Source organism: Myotis lucifugus, unplaced genomic scaffold (assembly GCF_000147115.1).
Source record: "Myotis lucifugus unplaced genomic scaffold, Myoluc2.0 scaffold_192, whole genome shotgun sequence".
Classification (NCBI taxonomy): Eukaryota; Metazoa; Chordata; class Mammalia; order Chiroptera; family Vespertilionidae; genus Myotis; species Myotis lucifugus.
Window position 1 is genome coordinate 1,658,461 of NW_005871240.1, and position 19,318 is coordinate 1,677,778.

The window sequence follows — 19,318 nt, forward strand, 5'->3', positions numbered from 1 at the left end:
TTTCGGGTTCACCTTGGTTTGGGACTCTCTGGGCTTGTGTGACTTTTTTCTTCCCCACCTCAGGGAAGTTTTCTGATATTATTTCTTCGAATAGGTTTTCTAATCCATGTTCATCTTTCTGTTGTTCTGGCACCCCTATTATTCGTATGTTGCTTCGTTTCATGTTGTCCCAAAGTTCCCTTAGGCTCTCCTCCTGCCTTTTAATTTTTTTCTCCATTTGCAGTACAGTTTGAGTGTGTTTTGCTTCCTTGTCTTCTAATTCACTGATTCGGTCCTCCGCTTCTCCCAGTCTACTGTTGATACTTTCAATGGTGTTTTTTATTGCAGCTATGTCGCTCTTCATTTCTTCTTGGGACTTACTTAAGTTGTTGATTTTTTCACCTGTTTCTTCTAGCTTCTTGCATACGTAGTTGAGTTTTTCATCTGTTTCTTCTTGCTTCTTGAACATCCGGTGCATGTACTCTAGGAACCTTATTCTGAATTCTTTTTCCGTCATGTTGCATATCTCTGTCTCACTTAGCTGCTTTTCTGGCGAGCCCTCCTTTTCTTTCCTTTGGGGGTTTCTTTGTCTACCCATGTTTGATCTCACTGACATTACTAGTTGTTGAATCGTTCAGTGGCTGGACCCTGGGTGGCAGTGGCTGCTCCCTGGGTGGCAGTGGCTCCTCGGTCTGTGGTTGCTCCTTGGGCGGTTGTGGTAGCAGCGGCTCCTCTGTTGATAGCAGGGCCTCTGATGGGTGCTGTTCACAGTTGTGGTGGCTCTTCTGGCCGGTGGAGGGAGGCTTCAGACGCAGCAACTGTTCCCCAGGCAGAGCGTGTGGTGATCAGGAGGCCGCTGTTGCTTGAATCTGTTGCGTTGATTTAGAGGCACAAAATACAACACAACAAGGCACAACGTACCAGGCACTGAACACTTCGAGGCAAGTCCAACCTTTCCGTGGAGGGGTGCAGGTCTCCCCTTGGCTCTTGCAGTCGCGCTGTTTGCGAATCGCTGCCTCCGGGTCAGTAGCCGCCGGGCTAGTAGCCGATCTCTGGATGCCGGTGAACGCTGCCTGAGATGGCGCGGTCCCGCCGCTGCGCTGGCGCCCAGAGGGAGGTTTCAGCCTCAATCTCCAACCATCCGCATTTTTTAGGAGTTTTCTGTCTTTCCTGGCTGCAGACTGTCTCTCAGCTGAACCTCCCCAGCTTGATCGGGCTGATTGTTACCCGTTTCAGCTGCTCGCCCCCATCTGGTCCGGGACAAAGCACCAACACGTCCGTCTAAGCCTCCGCCATTTTCTAAATTCTCTTTCCCTCACTCTTAACAAAGTCCTTCCTCTAAAATATATTCCAGATCTCGAAGATTTAATCTTAACAACGCAACTGAAATTGCTTTTGTCAAGAAAATCATGATTTGCATATTGCAATATCTATAGGTCAATTCTATGTCCTTATTTTACTATACTTCTTAGTAGCATTTGATATAGTTGACTTTTCTCTCCTTGAATTGTCATATTGACTTGGCTTTTGGTTTTCCTCCTATGTCATTGTTCATTCTTTCTGAGTCTTCTATTCTGTCTCCTATCTGCTATCAGAACTCTAGGTGTTGCCTTGATTTAGTGTTCAGTCTTGCCTCTTCTCCAGTTATATTATCCTTCTGATCATTTCTTTCAGGCTGTGCATACTATCCACCCACCATAAACTCTTAATTTATATCTCTAACTCCATACTTGAGTTTTAACTGCATGGATATTTAGTAGGTATCTCTTACTAAATATTACTCTTGATACACTTGTCCCCTCACCCTTAGGCTAATTTTTTCCTCAAAGGTTTCTCCATCTCAGTTGATGACACTATTATTTATCTAGTTTATCTTGCTGAAAACCTAGGAGTCATACTTGATTCATTTTCTCTTTGCAAATTTCCAGCCCATCAGTAAATGAATACTTTTTTTCTTAGGTGCTATAAAAGACATAAGCAAGAAAAATTTAGAATAAATTGCTCGGATAGTAAAATGAAAGGAAAATTATTTTCTTTTGCATGAGTTTTGGAATCAAACAACATGTGAGTTAGAAAGTGAAATTTTGTTTTGTAAAATGGAATATACTCTTTCAATTTTTATTGCTCTGATAATATTTTTATTATGTTGGGCTCAAGTATCAAGTGCCTGTTTTGGGAAAACAATAAAACATGCTTAAAATTGAGCCACATGCATAAAATATAGGAGAAATTGTGGCATAACTAATGAATGAAGATCACTGACACAGAAACCACTGGTATGGAAGAACATAGAATACATTAGCTTCTCTGCAAGAGCCTTAAAGAGATGGATACTGTAAAGAAAGTTTGGAGACATAGTATAGGTGGTGACAGCTTTAGCACATTTGGGTCACTTGAGAAACAATGTAATTTTGTAGTCTTCACATTTTTGTTTTAATTCTTAGACTCTGATAAGTGAAAATACGTTCTAAGCCATGCCTTATGACCTGTTTGTACATTCTAAAAAACAAAATTTCTGTTTTATACTACACAAATATTAAATTTCTCATTATGTTTGTTTTGGTATGAAAAAATATCAGAGTCCAATTCCAAGGTACATATTACATTCAGTCAGTGAGGTTAATTAAAATTTCTTATCGCTTCAAACCTTTATTTAATTTAAAGCAAAAAAAATCCCAGAAATAAGAAAGTATGTTAGCTGAGAAGAATTTAAAATGAAAATCAATATGGATCTGCCAAATGTAATCAGATCTCTATTTATGTGATATGTCAAAAATCCAATTACACCTGAATTGAAATTGTTTTTTCCTTCTTTTAGCTGACATCCCTTTGCATATTTAAGTTTAAAAGTAAGATTAAATGGATATAAATTGCATGCTCTCCATGAGCATAAAATAAGTACACAACTGAAATTCTCTCCTATCAAAAGCTCTATGGACAAGTCATAATTAAATCTTATAGAATGATTAGACGTATTTTTTTTTAGTTATCTCATAAAATGGATATGATGAATGCACTTTATGAAAACATCCTTTTAGGATTTCCCTGTTGTGTCTAAGCACAACCACTCATTACCTTTTGCCAGTTTTGTTCTTCCTGAATCCTGGTAGCTGTAATGCAGGGGTCCTCAAACTTTTTAAACAGGGGGCCAGTTCACTATCCCTCAGACCGTTGGAGGGCCGGACTATAGTTTAAAAAAAAACTATGAACAAATTCCTATGCACACTGCACATATCTTATTTTGAAGTAAAAAAACAAAACGGGAACAGATACAAGATTTGTGTTTCCATGTGGCCCACGGGCCATAGTTTGAGGACCCCTGCTGTAATGGATTTCCTTTCCTATAGTAACTGGGCATGTAACGGAATCCCTGATCCCTTGATAAGAGCAGGAAGAGCCACCCTAGCTGGTTTGGCTCACTGGATAGAGTGTTGGCCTACGGAGTGAAAGGTCCCAACTTTAATTCCAGTCAAGGGCACATGCCTCGGTTGCTGGCTCGATCCCTGGTGGGAGAGTGCAGGAAGCAGCTGATCGATGATTTTCTCTCATCATTGATGTTTTTATCTCTCTCTCCTTTTCCCTTCCTCTCTCAAATAAATAAAGAATATATGTATTTTAAAAGAGCAGAAGGAGCCATCATTAAGTGCTATTCATTTTATTGTCACATGTAAATGGTGCTAAGATCTTTATCACAACTTCCCTCATGAAGAAAATATAATTGTTTCTAATATTTGTACATAATCCAATATAGATTTTCTGTCCATTTATATATTATGATTCTCTTAGTTTTATAATTTATTTTGGGATGACATAAAATGCCACAAAACATTAACATGTAAAAATCAAAGAATATAAATAAATTAATTAGGATACTTAGTGCTACTACTAATAATAGTAAAGTGATGAGGATTTTTCTGATTGTATGGAACCAGTGAGTTCTCAGGGAAGAGTCAGGTTTTAAGAAGGTACAGAAAACATTTAGATAACTTAATTTAATGTCTAATGTTGATTTTAGTTAACATATATCATGTATTTTGACATCAATAATAAAAATGTTATTTGCAAAAATTATGTTTTTAATTTAAATGTTCCCACTAATGAAGTTGAAAATGTCTTCAAAACTCAGTGTTTAGTGACATTTATTGATGTGTGCTGCTGCCTGCACATGAAGCAGGCCCAGATCTCCAGACAATTGTCATGAATGTTTACTAAATTATGTTGGCAGCTGAGCATAATTTCACATTTTAAATAAAATTTCCCTTCCTATTATATCAAGTGACCAATTTTCTCACAAATGAGTTCAGGTTCCAATCACATAGATTTATAATTAAGGTTTATAGCATTTATTTCCTAACTAGCCAGTGAAGCTACTGATTCTATTGGGGCGGGGGAGGGGGGGGCGTGACACCAAAACAACAAAGCTACAGCTCTTGGTATACAAAGATGCCTGGATGCCTGTCCTTCAGAGAAATCTCTATAACCTAAAATTTAGACCAACTTATACCACTAGAACATTTCTATCATGAGAACAGAAATTAAACTTATTTAAATCGTTTATAAAGTCTGGGCTTGTAAAATGGAACCCAAGGCACTGTGCCATTTCTCTTTTCCACCATTATATGCAGTTTTTTAGTTTCACAAATACAGGTAAATATTCTAACAAAGAAAGGACTGCTTAAGAGTTATAGAACATAAGGCTTTTAAAACAGGTAGCATGGTATGTATAGATGCACAGATAGAGAGAAAGGACTGTAGAGAAATACAATTGTGAGTGCATGGACTTTTGATAGAACTTGATTTTCCTTTAGTAAAATTTGATATAATAAAATTTACTGCAGTGAATTAAAACCTGATAACTACTACTGACATTCATCATTTCCTCCCCTTCTCATAATTGATACTGTGTCATTAAGAATATTTAGTCAAATCAGAGTCTTGTCTGGTTCTTCCATTATATTGATCACTCTAATTTTGTTTTCATCCATGTGCCTTGTGATCCCTCTCATTATATCAGAAAGCTCTCTGTGCTCTTCTGGCCATCCCTCTGCTTGTTCGTTGAACCACGCACCTACTCAACTGTGTGGAGCTCTCCAGTTCTCCCTTGTGTCTTTTCTATAATAATTCTTATTTCTATCAACATACACATGCAATCAAAGCACTTGATGTTAAAAGACATGCCGCTTTATTCCTTATCTCTGCTAGCTACTATCCCATTTCTCTGATCCTTCTATATAGCAGAACAACTTGGAAGCTGGTCTATACTCACTGTCTTCACTTCTTATACCATTATTTTTTGAACCCAAGAAAATCCAGCTTTATTTCCCATCTGACTATTAATACTGCTCTTTTAAAAAAATATATTTTATTGATTGCAGAGAGGAAGGGAAAGGAAAAGAGAGGTAGAAACATCAATGATGAGAGAGAATCATTGATCAGTTGCCTCCTGCACATCCCACACTGGGGATCAAGCCTGCAACCTGGGCATGTGCCCTAACCAGGAATCAAACTGTGACCTCCTGGTTCATAGGTCGATGCTCAACTATTGAGCCATGCCAGCGGGACTAACATTGCTTTTTTAAAGTTCATCGGTAACATAATCTTGCCAGACCTAATCATCTATATGTTGTCCTCATTTTGCTCAACTTATGAGCTCTACTTGATGTATCTGATTTCTCACTGTTTAAGAAACAGTTGCATTCCAAGACTCGATTCTCCTTTGATTCTTCTTCTATCTCTCTAGTAAGCTCTTCTCATTCTCGTTTGCATATTTTTCCTCTGTTCCTATCCCCCTGACTTCCCAGAGGTCCAAGGCTTAGTCTTCTCTCCTCTTTTCATTTCTATTCACACTCATTTCACCTGGGATCTCATTTAGTCACGCATGAGCTTCCAACAACTTCTGAATTGATAGTCCTACTTTGGCCCCTCCTCAAATCAAGACTCATATAGCTACCTTATATCTCAGTATTCAGCCCACAGGTATCTATGAGGTTTCTCAAACTTAGTTAGGCACCCTGCTCATTTTATTACAGAGGCCTTCCTCAATCACCCTATATTAATTAATTTCCACACCTTCTCTAACACTTAAAAATGTATTTACTCAATAAAATGCATATCCTGAATTTTGTTTATTGTTTTACTTCTATCCTCACCCTCCCAACACATTCTAGAATGCAGGACCCATGAAAGCAGGGAATTTATTTTCTTCTCTGTTTTATTCTTAATGCTGATTACAATGCATGGCACATAGTATTTTTCTGAATGAATAAGTGAATAAAATAGTGTAGAGTTAGTGTATGCTGTACAAAATGGGATTATATGGATGGAACCAGAGTAATACCTTTACCATAGCAAAACCTTGATAGGTGTATTATATTAGCTTCCTTTTTCATATGAAGAAAACCTCACTTAGAAATTTAAATTACTTTTTCAGTTTCAGGAGTAGTAAGTAACAGCATGGATTTAAACTTCTAAAGCTCATGCTCTATACTTTATTGAAGTATATTCCTGCAGGTGAAAAGAGAGATTATACACATACACATACACACACTCACACACACACACACACACACACACACACACACTACTTAGTACAGTGCAGAGGACAAGGAAGGCATAGTAACTGATCAGTAAGATATATTAGTTGTACCAGCAGTAGTATTAGTAGACATTATCTTAAAATTCCCTGTGGGTAATTTCAATTGAAATTAAAATTAGCTACTTTTCAAGACAATATTCAGTTCCCTGACACTAATTTTTTAATCTTAGTTATCTTTTCTATTTATAAAGATAGAATATCCAGGTTGGAAGAAGCATCGAGATATTCTATTGCAAACACATTCATGTGAAGCTCAAAACTCTTCTCTCACTGTCAGTGGTTATGCAGCAACTGCCTGATGGCCTTTCATGACAGAAAACTCTCTGTCGCTGCTAACAAAACTCTGATAGTGGATTTTCACTGACTTTGAGTCAGCAATGAAGTGTTTACATGAAAATTAATATTTTCTTTGAGTATTATTTTGTTTTTATTTTTGCTAACGTATTCTTAGATTTTAAAAAAGCAACCATAAATGTTCTGTAGTTTTCTGAGTACAGGTCTTTTACCTCTTTGGTTAAGTTTATTCCTAAGTATCTTAATTTTTTTGTTGCAGTGGTAAATGGGATTTTTTTTTTTAGTTTCCCTTTCTGAGAGTTCATTATTGGTGCATAAAAATGCCATAGATTTCTGGTTTTTAATTTTGTATCCTGCTACATTGCCGAATTCATTTATTAAATCTAATAGTTTTTTATGGAGTCTTTAGGGTTTTCTATGTACAATATCATGTCATCTGCGAAAAATGAGAGTTTTGCTTTCTTTTTTTTTTAAATTAAATCTTTATTGTTCAGATTATTACAGTTGTTCCTCTTTTCCCCCCACATAGCTCCCCTCCACCCGGTTCCCACCCCACCCTCTGCCATTAACACCCCCCCCCCTCGCCACTGTCCTCATCCATAGGTGTACGATTTTTGTCCAGTCTCTTCCTGCACCTCCCACACCCCTTCCCCCCCCCCCCGAGAATAGTCAGTCCATTCCTTTCTATGCCCTTGATTCTATTATATTCACCAGTTTATTCTGTTCATCAGATTATTTATTCACTTGAGTTTTAGATTCACTTGTTGATAGATGTGTATTTGTTGTTCATAATTTTTATCTTTACCATTTTCTTCTTCTTCCTCTTCTTAAAGGATACTTTTCAGCATTTCATATAATACTGGTTTGGTGGTGATGAACTCCTTTAGCTTTTTCTTATCTGTGAAGCTCTTTATCTGACCTTCAATTCTGAATGATAGCTTTGCCGGATAAAGTAATCTTGGTTGTAGGTTCTTGCTATGTATCACTTTGAATATTTCTTGCCATTCCCTTCTGGCCTGCAAAGTTTCTGTTGAGAAATCAGCTGGCAGTCATATGGGTACTCCCTTGTAGGTTACTGACTGTTTTTCTCTTGCTGCTTTTAAGATTCTCTCTTTGTCTTTTGCTCTTGGCATTTTAATTATGATGTGTCTTTGTGTGGTCCTCTTTGGATTCCTTTTGTTTGGGGTTCTATGCGCTTCCTGGACTTGTAAGTCTATTTCTTTCACGAGGGAGGGGAAGTTTTCTGTCATTATTTCTTCAAATAGGTTTTCAATATCTTGCTCTCTTCTTCTGGCACCCCTATAATTCGGATGTTGGGACGCTTGAAGCTGTCCCAGAGGCTCCTTACACTATTTTCGTATTCTTTTTTCATTTTGCTTTTCTGGTTGGGTGTTTTTTGCTTCTTTGTATTTCAAATCTTTGACTTGATTCTTGTGATCCTCTGGTCTGCTGTTGGGAGTCTGTATAATATTCTTTATTTCAGTCAGTGTATGCTTAATTTTTAATTGGTTATTTATCACAACATCGAGGGTCTCACTAGATTTCTTAAGGGTTTCATTAAGTTTATCGGCAGTTTCTAGAAAATTCTTGAAAAACCTTAAAAGTGTGGTTTTGAACTCTATATCCAGTAGTTTGCTTTCCTCCATTTCTGTCATTTGTGACCTGTTTCTTTGTCTCCTCATTTTTTATGCTTCCCTGTGTTGATAGAGTGGCTTTCTCTGCTAGGTGTCCTATAGGGCCCAGTGGCTCAGCCTCCCCAATTACCAGAGGTAGACACTCTTGTTGCACCTCTTTGTGGGCTTTGTGCACAGTCTTGTTGTAGGTAAGCCTTGATTGTTGTAGGTATCACTGGGAGGAATTGACCTCCAGGCCAATTGGCTGTGAGAATCAGCTGTGTCTGCACTGGGAGAACTTCTGTGCTGGAGACACCCTTCTGGGGCAAGACTTGCTTCAGTGGGGCTTTGGTACTCACTGAGTCTGCCCCCTGAGTGTGTCCCTTATGGATCTGAGGAGTTGTAATCTGGATGGTCCCACTCTGACCACTGGGTACACTGGCTCTTGAATCTCTAAGGAGGTACTAATTTAGCCTCTGCCTGAGGCTACCCAGCAGGAGCCCAGCTGTGAAGCAATGCAAGCTGCTGTGGGGCCTTGGGCCTTCTTTTGGAAGTTCTGGGTTTCTCTGATCCAGCTGCAGTTTGTTAGGTAATTTTCAGATTACAAAGGGCCAGGCCTTTCATATGCAAAAGTTTCTGCACACAGCTTGGGTGGGGCTGGGTCTCAGGGATCAACAGGGCGGAGCAAACAGCTATGGCTGTTCCTCAGTCCTGCCCTAAGAGGCCCTGCTTCTCAGTGTCCCGGTAATTGTTTCAAGCACCTCTGAGAGAAAACTGCGCTCGAGTTCCGACCGATGCCAGACAGTCCAGTTTCTCCCGTATGAGTCTGGGTCCCCAGAGACTGGCCTGGAACCGGAGTTCAGAGCAGTCGGGAGCTTGAGACTTCCTCCCGGCTGAAAAATTCAACCGCATCCTCAGTTGCCAGCCCTTTCCACAGGCACCGTGTCCTCAGCTGCCAGCCCTTTCCACATGTGCCTCTGTACCTCTGCACTTTACTTCCACACCGCACCTCCTCTGAGTCTCAGTGTGCTTTTCTCTTTCCTTCTAGTTGTAGAATTTCCACTCAGCCAGCCTTCCTGTGGTTCTAGATGATGTCCGTTTTGTCTTTTAGTTGTATTTTTGAAGTGGTTGTGCGAGGCAGCAATTTCTGGTGTTTACCTATGCCGCCATCTTGGTTTCTCTGAGAGTTTTACTTTCTCATTTCCAATTTGGATGCCTTTTATTTTTTCTTCTTATCTGATTGCTATGGCTAGGACTTCCAGTACTATGTTGAACAAGATTGGTGAAAGTGGATATCTCTGTCTTGTTCCTATTCTTAGGCAAAAATGGTTTTAATTTTTGCCCATTGAATATGATGTTGGTTATAAGTTTGTCATATATGGCCTTTATTATGTTGAGGTATGATCCCTCTCTTCCCACTTTGCTGAGAGTTTTTATCAAAAAATGGTTTTCAATTTTGTTAAAGGTGTTCTCTGCATCAATTGATATGATAATGTGATTTTTGTTTTGCAATCTGTTTATGTGATGTATCACATTTATTGATTTGCAAATATTGTACCAACCTTGCTTCCCCAGAATAAATCCCACTTGGACATGGTGTATGACCTTTTTAATGTATTGCTGGATCTTATTTGCTAATATTTTGTTGAGGATTTTAGCATCTATGTTCATCATGGATATGGGACTGTAATTTTCTTTCTTTGTGGTGTGTTTATCTGGTTTGTGAATTAGGGTAATGCTGGCCTCATAGAAATAGCTTGGAACTGTTCCTTCCTCTTGAATTTTTTTGTAATAGTTTGAGGAGGATAGGTGTTAGTTCTTCTTTGAATGTTTGGTAAAACTCCCCTGTGAAGCCATCCGGACTAGGAGTTGTGTTTGCTGGAAGTTTTGTTTGTTTGTTTGTTTGTTTTGTGTGTTATTTTTATTACTGCTTCAATTTCATCAGTAGTTAGCCTATTCAAGTTTTCTGATTCTTCCTGATTGAGTTTTAAAGATTGTATTTTTCTAGGAATATGTCCATTTTTTCTAGGTTGTCCAGTTCATTGGAATAAAGTCATTCATGGTATTTTTTGTAGATCCTTTGTATTTTTTGTGGGGTCAGTTGTTACTTCACCTCTTTTGTTTCTGATTTTGTTTATTTGGGTCCTCTATGTTTACTTTTTTATGAGTGTGGCTAGAGGTTCATCAATCTTGTTTACCTTTTCAAAGAATCAGCTCTTGGTTTTATTGATCTTTTGCATTGTTTTTTAAGTCTCTATGTTATTTATTTCTGCTCTGATCTTTATTATTTCATTCCTTCTACTTTGGGCTTTTTCTTGTTGTTCTCTTTTTAATTATTTAAGTTGTAAGGTTAGATAACTTTTTAAAAGTTTTTCTTGTTTTTTGAGGTAAGCCTATAGTGCTATGAACTTCTCTCTCAGGTTTATTTGGTTTTTTGTGTGTTCATTTTCATTTGTTTACAGGATATTTTTTATTTCTTCTTTGATCTCTTTGGTAACCATTCATTGTTTAATAGCATGTTATTTCGCATTCATGTGTTTGAATGTTTTTTAGTGTTTTATTGTAGTTGATTTCTAATTTCATGCCATTGTAACCTGAGAAGATGCTTAATATGATTTAAATATTCTTGAACTTGTAGAGACTTAGTTTGCAAATTGGTGCCGCCACTGTGGACAACAGTATGGAGGGTCCTCAAAAAATTAAAAATGGAACTGTCATTTGACTCAGTGATCTTACTTCCATGAATATATCCTAAGACACATAAACACTCATCAGAAAGTATATATGCACTCCTATGATCATAGCAGCACAATTTACAATAGCTAAGATCTGGAAACAGCCCAAGTGCCCATCAGTAGATGAATGGATAATGTCTGTGATTTAATAAAAAAGTTGTCCAAAGTAGACACTATTAAAGGATCTAGTATAGAAAAAGCAAACGCTAAGTGAAAGGTCACACTTACTTTTACATAATATTGGGGACCATATACAAATCCACGCTTCTTAGGAAAAAATGTCCAGTTTGGGACATATAATGTTTTTAAGTTTACCATAGCTAAGATTTGGAAACAGTCTAAGTGCCCATCAGTAGATGAGTAGATTAAAAAACTGTGGCACATCTACACAATGGAATACTACGGTGTGGTAAAAAGAAGGAATTTTTACCATTTGCAACAGCATGGATGTAACTGGAGAGTATTATGCTAAGCGAAATAAGCCAGTCAGAGAAAGACAAGTATCACATGATCTCACTTATATGTGGAATCAAATGAACACAATAAACTGATGAACAAAATAGATCCAGAGACATAGAAGCATGGAATAGACTGATGAATCTCAGAGGGAATCCTGGTATGGGGGGATGGATGGGGAGAGATTAACCAACAAACTTATGTGCATAATTCATAGACATAGACAATAATATGGTGAAGGCCTAGGCTGGGAGGGGCAAGTAATGGGTAGAGGGGGTTAATGAGGAAAAAAGGGGGGCATATGTAATACTTTCAACAATAAAGATTTTTTTTTAATCACAGACATTAGCTAGCTTTGTAAAAGATAGACAGGGTAAATAAGCAACAGTTTCTACTCCTTTCAAAGAAAATTCAATCCTTGGAATGCTTTTCTTGCTATTTGGTAGATACCCATATTCATTCAATGAGGTACAAGCAAGAAGAGAAGAATTCCTCATCCCTAGCTTTTCCATGATCATAGCAGCCAAATGGCAATCACAGTCAAGTTTCTCTATGCACCTGTGTTTTGAGAGCTTGAATTTAGATTTTCTGTCAGCAAATTCAATGTCATCCCATGCCTCCACCTCTGAGATAACATGAAAGAAAAGATCATTTCTTATATAGTTTGCTAGGGCTGCAATAACAAAATACCAGACTGGGTGGCTTAAACAAATTTATATTTTCAAAATGCTGGAGACTAGAAGTCTAAGATAAGGAGATTGGCAGGTTTGGTTTCTTTTGAGATGTCTCTTCTTAGTTTGTGGATGGCTACTATCTCACTATGTCCTCACATGGTCTTTCTTTTGTGTGAGCACATCCCTAGTGAATGTCTACATGCAATTTTCTTATTCTTATAAGGATACCAGTCAAATTGGATTAGGGCCTCACCCTAACAGTCTTACTTTAACTTAGCCACCTCTTTTAAAGGCCCTATCTACAAATATAGCTGCAATCTGAAATATTGGTGATTAGGGCTTCAAGATATGACTTGGGTGGGAGGGACATAATAAAGCTTCATAATATCTCCAAAAAATCAATAAATGGACTCTTCTCCCAACTACCACATTAGTGATTCTGTTCCTTTTTAGTCATAATTTAAAGATTATTTTTCCCAAAAATCATTTATTGAAATATACATTTTCAAGTAGAAAGTGCATAGATTTCATTTGTGCAAATGGTTAATGCAGTGGTTCTCAACCTTCTGGCCCTTTAAATACAGTTCCTCATGTTGTGACCCAACCATAAAATTATTTTCGTTGCTACTTCATAACTGTAATGTTGCTACTGTTATGAATTGTAATGTAAATATCTGATATACAGGATGGTCTTAGGCAACCCCTGTGAAAGGGTCGTTCGACTGCCAAAGGGGTCGCGACCCAAAGGATGAGAACCGTTGGGTTAATGAAAAGCCATGGTTTTGATGCCTTGATGATTTCAAAATAAAAAAATTGTATTCTTATTTAAAATAAAGCACTAAAACAAAAATAATAACATGACTTAGGCTGCTGGTATGTTTTTTTGTATCTCTTTGATTGCCCAACATGGTCCATTTCTAATGTCATGCTAAATATTAAAAACTATGCTGTGGGGAATAGTAATATAATATCAGTAAAGCAATTAAAAATGAATCTTCCTGGATAAAATACTTTCATTACTAAAATGAGGCTTATATTCACTTTATTCTCTTGAGGAGATTTTGTTCTAAGAAGGCAGGAAACTTCATAGCCATTAAAGCATTGTAAAATTTCTGTATATCAAATAGGAGATCAATGCATAAATATTTCCAATTCTTTTAATCAAAGCAGCAATCAAAATAGCAGTTTTAAAATACAGTGAATTAAATTTGAATGCTAAGTCTAACTAGGCAATAGCAGATTTCAAAAGCAAACTAATAATACAATGAATTCACTATTTAATATTTATTGATACCAAAAATGAATTATTATCAGGGTCTCAAAAATTCTGTAAAGTATACCTCTCATAAAATGCATACATCTCTATATATAAAAGCCCAAGCGATAATTATGACAGAAGGCCAGAATGACCTGTCGCTATGACGCGCACTGAACACGCAGGTAGGCGAGTGGTTAGGAGCGAGCAGGCAGGCAGACAAGCGTTTAGGAGCAAGCAGGCAGGCAGGTGAGTGGTTAGGAGCGAGCAGGCAGGCAGGAAAGCAGTTAGGGGCAAGTGGTCCCTAAACTAGTAGTCAGACATCCCCTAGGGGTCCCAGATTGCGAGAGGTTGCAGGCCGGGCTGAGGGACCCCCCCCCCATGCACGAATTTTGTGCACTGGGCCTCTAGGATGTAAAATAAAATTTGCATATTTCTCTCCAGATATTTATTAAGGTTTTGAATCTCAAGAATGATAACTATAACATAAAAAAGCTAATATATCTGTAGTTTATGTAGTTACTGTATGTAAATGTAGTAAAACAGAAAGAGTTTAGCTCAGAAATTGAGTTTAGAATATGTTGTATTAGATTGTTTAATCTAATGAATTGCCCAGTCAAAAGATAGTGTTTTTTTCCAGCTTCCTGCTAAACACATATGAAGGTGCTGGAAAAATCCTCTAGTAACACTGAAAACTAAGACAGGAGAAAAACGTATCCTAAGAACTGAGAAGCAGCCCTGACTGGTTTGGCTCAGTGGATAGAGCGTCGGCCTGCGGACTGAAGGGTCACAGGTTCGATTTCGATCAAGGGCATGTACCTTGGTTGCAGACACATCCTCAGTAGGAGGTGTGCAGGAGGCAGCTGATCGATGGTTCTCTCTCAACGATGTTTCTAATTCTCTATCTCTCTCCCTTCCTCTCTGTAAAAAATCAATAAAAATATATTTTAAAAAAAAGAACTGAGAAGCACCTTAAATAATGCTCATGTGAGAAAAATAAAATAAAGCAATTCTTGCTCTTGGGTAGATCATGAATGGGGAAAAAATGTCAGTTATCACTAAAGTGTAAATGTAGGGTGATTCCATTAGAAGTACTATTTGCCACCTCATTCACTTCCTGGAGCTAACAGTTCATTCCAAATTTAGAATTATTTTTAAAATATGAGCTGGAGGAGAAAGCAGTTAGTCCTACTAGACACTAAAGCACCTATAATTTAAAAATATGATATTTGCATATAAAAAGAAAGAAAAACCAAAGAAATCTAGGGAATCCAGAAGAAGACAAAAATGCATATGGGAATTCCATGAAGATAGCATTTCAAATCAGTTAACTTTCACAAATAGTGGTTTTTGGATAATTAATCCCATATAGAAAATTCATAACGTTGAATACATTCTTCATTCCATGTATATGGATAAATTTAATATAGATTGAATATTTAATTATAAAAATGAAAGCACATAGGTATTAGAATAAAACATGGGTGGATTCCTTATAAAATAGAAGTGAGAGACATTCCAAAATGTTGGCGGAGTAAGTGGAAGCTACACCAACACTCTCCCACAACCAATCTGGAATTACAACTAAAATACAGACAAGCCATCTTGAATAATCAACTGAAGACTAGCTGGAGAGGATCCTGATAACCAAAGATGGAAAGTGGAGACCCCATAGAGACTGGTAGGAAGTGTGGAGATACAAGAGGGCTGGCCAGGCTTCCACAAACAGCAGCTGAAGTTATGGAGGGATATCTCAGCTGTAAGGGGTTCCTACTGAGAACTCATGGATATAAACTCCAAGCTGGCTGCCCAGCTGAGAGTACCAGGACTGAGAAAGATGCCAGCATAACATCTGGCTGTGAAAATCAGCAGAGTTGCTGGCCTGCCAGGGAGAGATGGCTGCAAATGCAGGCAACCTCTTAAAGAGCCAACACACGAAAATTCCTATGCAGCCACTCACCTTGGGGTCCGACAGAAGGTGGAAAGAGTGCACTAGAGCTGTGTGAGCATAATACAGGGATGGGGGCTCTGGGGTTAGAGCTCAGAAGGCAACCACCTCAGTCCCCTGGGATGAGTCATTCCCTCATGCTGCAGAGGACATCTTATCTTTCTCCTGCAGAACTTTACCATCCAGGCAGCTTTTGCCTGGGGCGGGGAGGGTGGGGGAGATTGCCCCACTCTGTTGGGAAACCTCTCATACCACCCTGTGGTTGATAGCATGAGGCAAATAAACTGAATGACATTCAAACTGCAGAAAGAGGCAGATCTCTGAAGGCTTTGAGTCTTTGCCTGATTTCCTTCTGGGACCGGGGCTAGGAAAAGCAGACCCTGGTGCATATCCTGGTCTTTCCAAAGGCACCCAGCCCCAGCAGAGGGAGCCGCAAGCTGTGGATTGCTGATAGCTCCAGACAGGCTACTCAAGGCCAGTCACAAACAGCATCTGTCATTGACCTGCACTAGAGGTTGGGAGTCATAGCAGATCTACATAATACATAGCTGCAAACCCAAACACACACCAAAAATAGGCAGACAAAAAAAAAAAAAGCCCCAAATGAAAGAACAAGGGAATTCTCCAAAAGAAGAGCTAAATGTAATGGAGATAAGAAATTTATCAGATACAGAGTTAGAATAATGATGGCAATGATGCTCAACAGCATGAGAAAAGATTTAGTAACTATGAAAAAAGACCAGTGAGAAATGAAGAATGACATAGCACTAATAAAGAACACATTGGACGGAATACATAGCAGAGTAGGGGAAGCTGAAGATCAGATCAGTGAATTAGAAGACAGGGTAGGAAAAAATCAATCCCAGAACCAAAAAGAAAATAAAAAATAAAAATTAAAAAAAACAGGAGGATAGCTTAAGGGAGCTGTGGGACAACATGAAAAGTAACAATATTCGCATCATAGGAGTAACTGAAGGTGAAGAAAAATGAGCAAGAGCTAGAGAACCTGTTTGAAGAAATAATGACAGAAAACTTCCCTAACCTGGTGAAGGAAAAAGTCACACAAGTTCAGGATATACAGAGATTCCCAAGCAAGAAGAACCCAAACAGGCCCATGCTCAGATACATCATAATTAAAATGCCAAAAATTAAAGACAAAGAATCTTAAAGGCAGCAAGAGAAAAGCAACTTGTTATCTACAAAGGAGCTCCCATAAGGCTGTCAGAATATTTTTCATCAGAAACTCTATAGGCCAGAATGGAGTGGCATAAAGTATTCCAGGTAATGAAAAGCAAGGATCTGAAACCAAGATTATTATATCCAGCAAGGCTATCATTCAAGATAGATAGTGAAATAAAGAACTTCCCAGACAAAGAAAGGCTAAAGGAGTTTATCACCACTAAACCAGCACTACAAGAAATGATAAAGGGACTGTTTTAATGAGAAGAAGAAAGAGAGAGAACGAAACCTAGGCATAAAGAATTAAAATGAAAATGATTAATGAAGTATCACCTCACACCTGTCAGAAAGGCTACCATCAACAAATCAACAAATGACAAGTGCTTGTGAGGATACAGGAAAAGGGAACTCTAGTACCCTGATGCAGCCATTATGGAAAACAGTATGGAGTTTCCTCAAAAAATTAAATATGGAACTGCCATTTGACCCACTGATCCCACTTCTGGGAATATATCCTAAGAAACCCGAAACATCAGAAAAAAATGTATGCACTCCTATGTTCATAGCAGCACAGTTTACAATAGCTAAGATCTGGAAACAGCCTAAGTACCCATCAGCAAATAAGTGAATAAAAAAGCTGTGGTACATTTATACCATGTAATACTATGCAACTGTATAAAAGAAGGTTATCTTACCCTTTGAGACAGCATCGAGGGACCTGGAGAGTATTATGCTAAGTGAAATAAGCCAGTCAGAGAAAGACAAGTATCACATGATCTCACTCATATGTGGAATCTAATGAACACAATAAACTGGTGAACAAAATAGATCCAGAGACATAGACGCATGGAATAGACCATCAAATCTCAGAGGGAAGGCGGGGGTGGGTGAGTGGGTGTGAAGAGATCAACCAAGGAACTTGTACTAGTATGTATATATGCATAACCCATTGACACAGACAATAGTGTGGTGTGGGGGGCAGTGGCAGGATAGAAGGGGTCAATGGGGAAAAGGAGGGACATATGTAATACCTTCAACAATGAAGATTTAATAAAAAATGTTAGAAGTGAGGACAGATTTCCTGTCCCTACTCAAAGTGTTACAAAGGGCAGTGGGAAAATCAAAGGAAGTAAAACTCAGTGGTTAGACACAAAATGAATTTGATATATTCTCAAAGTTTTTTTCATTGTTAAATTTTAGTGATTTCTTATAAGTTAGTAACAGCACAGTGATTGTTACTATTCAAGCAAATAACAAGAGTTAAATTTATCGTGAATTCATTAGTGAATAGTTCTTTCTAGTCTGGTAAATAGGCTACTAGATTGTTATGTGGGCTTATATATCATAGCATGATCTTTTAATACTTTCATTTGAAGTATTATAAGAAATCATGGTATTAACAATGAATTTCCCTTTTGTGTGTTTGTCTTGACTCCTTACACCATCCAAATGTATAGGTTTATTTTTAGTCATAATATAATCTAATTTTAATGATAATATAGTTTGTAATGATAAATGATCATTTCTAAACTTGATTTCCTTGGGGATGCATAATGGTTTAGTTGACGCAGCTCTTGCTGTTTCTATGCTATTCCAGCTCTTGCTGTTTTAATTAATTTGAATCAATGATTCACTAAAAATATAGAGCTCATAAAGCCAAAGTTGAAAATAGCACATCGTTTAGATAGCTTAGCAAACAGTACAATCTTTCATTGAGACTTTGTGCAAGTTAACCAAATTGTTTCAATTCCTCCATTTCTAAAAGGAGTGACATAATAGTACTTAATTTATGTGTTTTTCTGGGAAGAAAATGAGATATTGTGTGAAAAATATTTAGTACAGAACCTGGCATATAGTTAGTATTCAATAAATACTAACTCGTAATCATATTAATTATTATTAAATATAATACTAAACCTTAGAAAGTTTTCATTTTAAAATTTGAAAACTTATAAGAATTTTGAGTTGGGCTGTTTTGCCAAGTAGAAATTTTTTATTTTTTTTCTTAATAGTTTAGTACAGTATTCTCATTTGAGACAGAATGACTGTGAATATCATTGATCTTATAACAAAGAAGTTTTTAAAAAAAACAAAATATAGTCAATATCCCCTGTTTTCTTATAAAGAAATAGTATTACTCTTCACAATAAAGGAAGATACCTATCAGTTGGAAACCCTCACTGTTACAAATGGCCAGAAGCTCGCTGCTCTTCCAATCTCTTAATACTTGTGCAACAGGTAGGGGTTGGTTTCAGAGTATAGTCCCGTGACCATCTGCCTTTGTATCCTATGAGCTGCTACTTAAACATGAAGCTTTCTGGGCCACATCCCAGACTGAATAAATCAGAATTTCTAAACATAGGGCTCAGCAAGCTGCATGTCTAACAAGTTTCACAGGTGGTTCTTATGCAAAGTAAAGCTAGAAAATTTCTAATTCACTGGAACACAAGAAAATGCTGTCATTTTTTTTGTTGTTGTTTTGTTTTGTTTTGTGTTTTGTTTTTGTCTTCTGGTCTGTATAACCTGGAAGAGTTACCCCTTTTTTCATAAATAAATTTTGGCTTCACTCATGGCATCAGTTAAATAAGTG

The 19,318-nt window shown here is 37.6% G+C and overlaps 1 protein-coding gene across 1 annotated transcript in view; it reads left to right on the forward strand.

Annotated features, from left to right (window-relative positions):
* Positions 1 to 19,318, forward strand: part of CFAP47 (cilia and flagella associated protein 47) — a 425,326-nt gene that overhangs the window by 365,599 nt on the left and 40,409 nt on the right. The gene's annotated exons all lie outside the window — the stretch shown is intronic.